This window comes from Muntiacus reevesi, chromosome 2, assembly GCF_963930625.1.
Source record: "Muntiacus reevesi chromosome 2, mMunRee1.1, whole genome shotgun sequence".
NCBI classification, from domain to species: Eukaryota; Metazoa; Chordata; class Mammalia; order Artiodactyla; family Cervidae; genus Muntiacus; species Muntiacus reevesi.
This window is the reverse complement of record NC_089250.1, coordinates 123668499-123674585: the sequence shown is the minus strand read 5'-3', so window position 1 is coordinate 123674585 and position 6087 is coordinate 123668499. Positions and strand designations below refer to the sequence as shown.

The following is a 6087-nucleotide window of genomic DNA, read 5'->3' as shown; positions in this document are numbered from 1 at the left end:
TTCTCTACAATCAGAAACTTAAGACAAGGATGCCCACTCTAATACTATATGATCTCATTTGTATGTGGAATCTAAAAAGTCAAGCTCATAGGACCAGAGTACACCAGTGGTTGCCAGGGCTGGGGACAGTAGGATGGTGATCGTACTTCTCTGGTGGTTCTCCCCAGAGAAGGGGAGATGATGGTAACAAGGTACAAGCTTCCAGTTATAAAATGAGTAAGTTCTAAGGATCTAATGTACAACACTGTGATTATAGTTAGCAAAGAAACATTGTATACTTAAAATCTACTAAGAAAGCAGGTCTTAAGTGTCCCCATTACACGAAAAGAAGTAACTGTGTGCCCTTTTAAGGCTGACGCAGTGCCTTAAGAGGCTAAGGCAGGAGGGTAAAGAAAGTCTCCATAAAACCCAGAGAAGAGATTTTTAGAACTCCTCTCTGAATCCTGTCTGGAGTCACAACTGAACCGGAAGATTTTAAGTCTTAGCACTTACTAGTATGTGTATAGTTAATACCAAAGTCATTAAATTTAAACTTGACCTTCAGAAAATAAATAAATAAACTTACTGCAATAAAAAAAAAAAAAAAGAAGTAACTGTGTGAGGTGATAGATGTATTACTTAACTCGAAGTGGTAATCATTTCACAATGTATCCATGTATATATATATATCAAATCATCACCCTATAGAGCCTTAAAGAATCACATTGTATAACCAAAATGCATACAGTGATATTTGTCAATCACAGTTCAGTAAAGCTGGGGAAAAACAATGAACCCACCATCAAAACTAAAACAGTAGAAACAAAGAGACAAGGATAAGATCCCACAGTCGACTTTGAACACAGAATCAAGCATGATTTCATATGTTTGCTACATAAAGTTTGAGCAGCAGCAGTCTCACAGTTGTCAGCCTTATTGCTGGTTACTTATTGTTCCAAAACACATCTAGGTATTTTGCCTGAATCAGGACCTCAGCATCCCCATTTCAATGAGTCCGATATCCAGGCTGCTGTGGTAAAGAAATGCCTGTCCGTAAGCACTTTGGAGGGGACAAGGCACAGTGTATTCAGCCCACGACCTTGCCTGAAGTTCCTGTGGAGAAGCTCTGGAAGGAAAGGAACTGTTTCAGTGAGCACTGTGTGGACAAGTCAGCATGAACCATAGCTATTTTTGCAGTTATCAGTACTGACTATGCAGACAGCTGCAAGGAAGAGATCTGCCAGCTGTGATTTATTTCCTGCTGCATCTCCCTTGGTATACTCTAAAAACAAAACATAAGCAATGTTCACTGTAGGGAGGAACAGCAGACACATGAGAGAATTTTCTTTTTTGCTGCTCAAATCTGATGGCAATTGGTTTAAATCATGCTTTTCTATTGATTGATGTTATCTTCCATTTGGAAGTATTGACCTAACTTCATCCTCTTGATTAAATAGAAAACATGAAATTTGGAATTATTTTGTTAATAGACACAAAATCTAAAAATAAGAAACTCTCAAGAAGTGAAACTGTGTGTTTTACCTGAATTATAAATGAAAAAACTATGCGTGACTTACAGATTGCTTTAATCTAGACATTAGCTAGTGTTCTCTGGCTTATCAACATTTTTAAGTTTCTTGAAACAGGACATATGAAATGACTGCTAGTCACATATTATGCATTCTAACCTTGGAATGCCTATATATTTGTGCAAATGAATGTTTTACATATTTACTTTTGCAATCTGAAAAGGGCTAAAATATATGAACTGCTTAATGCTCATTTAGTTAGGAATCCTGTAAGTATTACAGTTCAGAAATTTCTGCACGATTTTTTCTTGAATTACCTGGCAGTTCCTGATTCACACCATGGGGCCAGATGATTTCAAGCTGGGCAGGGTGGTAAGCCCATCCCACTGTCATAAATAGCCAACCATGAAGTGTGACTCCCTATGATTACTAAACCCTAGACCTGCATTTCACATGCCACTTTGAAATTTTCCGCAAGCCTGACTTTACGATGAGAGATACAGTCCAGATTTTCAGTTCTGAAGTGAATTTCCTTATATATTTACAAAGAGTATTGCCAAGAAGCTGAGCTCTAATGAAACGTCCTCCTTAAGGGCCGGTCTTGCTTTGCGAAACATCCACTGAAAGGATGCGCTCAGAGGAATTCAGACATCGTTCCATCTCTGGATCTTCTCCAACTAGCGCACAGGCCCGTTTGGCACCAGTTGTATCCCAGCTTTCCCAAAAGGCTCTGGAAGAGCTCCAGGACCTTATTTAGGCTCTGCTTCTGCATATGGATCAGAGCACCAGGAAGGAATCATGGAAGACACTGGCCTTGGGAAACAGAGCTGCAGAAGAAACCTGGAGGAGATGGAGGGGACACGTGCATTCACCGTGTTGGTTTCCAGAGTGACCTGGAAAGCCAGGTCTGAGACAGGGAACTCATCCTGGGCCCCCAGGAGGGAAGAGCCAGATGTTCAACCGTGGCTCTCAGGTGCTGGTATTCAGGAACTCCATGCAGCCAGAGACCCCAGAAATGGAACGTGATCATCAGAGAAAACAAGGAATATGAAATGCATATCTATGTGCACATAACATAAAATAGAGACTAGGAGAAAGAGGGTATGATTATTCTTCAAAAGCCAGTGAGTTGATTGATGGAAAGCTACCTGAGTTTTAATTCCTCAGTACCAGACTATGGTAATGACCTTCAGCAAGTCTCTTACAACCTCTGTACCTCAATTTTCCTTTCTGTACAAAGAAGGCACTGGATAAAGCAGCCCTTTAGATAACTTCTAGCTCTTTCATTTATTTAGACTTAAGAATATTGGAAGAGGGGCTTCCCTGGGGGCTCATTGGAAAAGAATCCACCTGCCAATAGAGGAGACACAGGCTCAGTCCCTGGGTCAGGGAGGTCCCCTGGAGAAGGAAATGGCAACCCCCTCCAGTGTTCTTACCTGGGAAATCCCACGGACAGGGGCCTGGTGGGTTACAGTCCTTGGGGTCACAAAAGAGTCAGACATGACTCAGCAATTGAACAACAAAAAGAACATTGGGAAAGAGTCATGCTTCCAATGGCCTTGTCAGTTACAAATCCTCAGCAATTCATAGATCACCATAAGTAGAAATGCTACAAGTGACAGATGTATTAATATATCTAAAACAGATATTCACTTTCCTTTTATGGAACGTAAATTGTAGCTCTCAAGCCTTCTTTTACACACCTTAGCAATTGCAAAATATAGGTTAAATGACAAGAACACAATAAAATGCAGTTAATAATTGGAAAACCCATAGCTACTTCCCAATGAATTAAAAAAGTTGAATATTCCAGAAAATGAGCAAAACTTTGAACTGGGAAGTTACCAAAGATGCAAATAGCCAATTAACAAATAAATATTTTAATAGCTCTAACATATGTGCTAATTCATAAAATAATATATCCTTGTCATCAGTGAAGTAAATCAGCCAAATACAGGTAGAACTATAAATTAATTCTGTTTTTAATTTTCATAGAGAATTAAGTAATAGAAAGCAAGAATATTACATGTACACTCTGCTGTTTATGAAATGGATAACCAACAAGGTCCTACTGCATAGCACAGGAATATGAAGCAAAAATCTTAGGTGTACACACTACTGTATTTGAAGTGGATAATCTACAAGGTCCTACTATATAACACAGGGAAATCTGCTAATGTAATGTAGCAGCCTGGATGGGAGGGAAGTTGGGGGAGAATTGGAGACATGTGTACATATGGCTGAGTCCCTTTGTTGTTCACCTGAAACTATCACAACATTGTCAATTGGCTATACACCAACATAAATTTAAAAGTTTAAAAATAAAGTTTAAATGTAATAGGTCCTTTGAGTCAGAAATTCCACTCCTCAGAATACATTATGAAGAAATAATAAGAAGTGTCCATAATATGCATGGAATAATGTTCAGTGAAGCACTGTTTACAATATTAAAATGTTAGAAAAAATTTAAATCACTAAATTTATTTTGATACATCCAAATGCTGCCATTAAAACTTATGATTTGAACACTCTTAGCAATATTGAAAATGCTACAGTGTAAAATGAAAACGGAGGATATATAGCATGATTCCAGTTCCATAATCCAGTTCTACAACTGGTCCTCCTATGCATGGGGAAATAGGTTCCAAGACCCCTGTGGATACCAAAGTCCACAGATGCTCAAGTCCCTTATGGTGTAAAATGGCATAGTATTGTCAGCCCTCCCTGCTCATGGGTTTAAGGGGTAGGAGGGCTGATTGTATAAAAACAAATTAATGTGTAGTTTTATTTTGCTTTACTTTACTCTTTTCCAAATCCCCAGCAATGAATGTGCATTACTCGATCATCATAAAAATAAACATTATTTTAAAATGAATCAACATTGAAAAATCCTTCCATAATATCTTCTCCATCTTAACATGCCCTTATTCTATGACTGAGCAATTCCACTCCTAGGCAGATACAACAATGCATACATATGTTCACCAAATTTTATATCTTACAGCATTCATAGAAGCACTATTTATAACACCCCCTAAACTGGAAACTGTCCCAAACAGCCATTAGCAATAGAACAAATTGATAAATAGTGGTATATTCCCACAATAGAGTACCATAAACAAAAAGAATGAATGATGCTTAGCTACACACAATGACGCAGATGAATCTCACAAATATCATGTGAAATGAAATGAAAGAAGCCAGACATAAATAGCACATACTTTATGATTCCATTTATATAAAGTATGAACACTGGCCAAATTAACTAAGTCATTTGATACTCTAGGGAAGTATTTGGGGAAAGAGTGCAATGGCTTCAGTGTACGGTCAGGTTCAGTGTTTCCATCCGAGGTTGTGCAGTCCCTGAAAATCCATCCAGATGTACCTCTCTGTGCCCTTTTCTGTGTATCTATTATACTTCAAGAAAAGATTTAAGTGTAGATTAATGAAACATTTAGCGAATATGGTGGAGGAAGTAGGAAAGATGGGAAGGAGAAGAAAGGAGCAAGATAAATGCAAGCCTGGGTACCCGAGAGAATACCTTTTCCAAGTGATGGAGAGAGAGGTTAGGATAGGATGTGGGAAGGAGGGGAGGAACTGACCCACTGTTGTCCTGCGGTTTGCACAAGAGCCTCGGCAAAGGGCCGTGACCTCTCAGCCAATCTCCTCCGGTAACTCACACCAGTTCATTGACACTCTTTTTACCCTTGCCATTCCCTTGATTTGGAAGACTTGTTTTCTCAAATCTGTCTTTGGCTAACTCCATTCAAGTCCTCAAAGCATTCAAGTACCATCTTTTCCAAAGGGCCATTCACTGACCACTTATTCAAAATAAATAACCTCCCTCCAACCACACTCTCAGCCTCTAGTCCTTACTCTTGTTTTATTTGACCTCATAAGAATTATTGCCATGTGTAATTAAATTGTATACACACAGTAAAGAAGAAATGCAGATGGATATTGATATATAGGTTTAGATACAAATACAGACATTTGTTTGCTTCGCTAAAATAATAGCTTTGCAGGGACAGGCACTTTATCTTCTCCCATTTTTCTCTCCCTAATGACTTCCATAGTTTCCAAAATATCAAAGTACACGTTGAAGGAGTATTGTTCCCTTGGGCCCCACTTATACAATATGGCCACACTTGTGAAGGTGCCGATGTCATGTAAATGGAAATAGCCTTTCTTGGTGAGCCTTTCTGCTCTCTCTGCCTTGCCCTCCTTGGGAGCCCAGCAGTATTCTGAGCAAAGGGTGAGGCCATGGTTGCAGCTTCCCAGGATAATTGGAAACAGACCCAGCAACGGCACACACTGAAGTTAGGAAAGTGGTTGTTTGGAGAATGATGGAGCACTAAGTGCCTTTGTGTTTTTGTTGGGCAATCTGAGCTGCTGGACACATTTCATGCAAAGGGTCAGCATCATACTTCTCAGGAACTCCACTTGAGAAATAGTAGATGAACAGAGGTCAAGATAATCTGAGTCCACATGGACCTCTCTAGTACAGGGGACTGGTATAAAATCTTGTGAAGTGTTCTCAAGGGGTTGTGTGTAGTCAATGTTCAAAAATTCCCAGAGT

General features: G+C 39.3%; 1 non-coding gene across 1 annotated transcript; it reads left to right on the top strand.

Moving 5' to 3' along the window:
• Positions 1-338: 338 nt before the first annotated feature.
• On the top strand, positions 339-461 carry LOC136162311 (small nucleolar RNA SNORA26). Its single transcript, XR_010662114.1, has one exon. It is a non-coding gene; the product is annotated as a small nucleolar RNA SNORA26 (small nucleolar RNA).
• Positions 462-6087: the final 5626 nt, after the last annotated feature.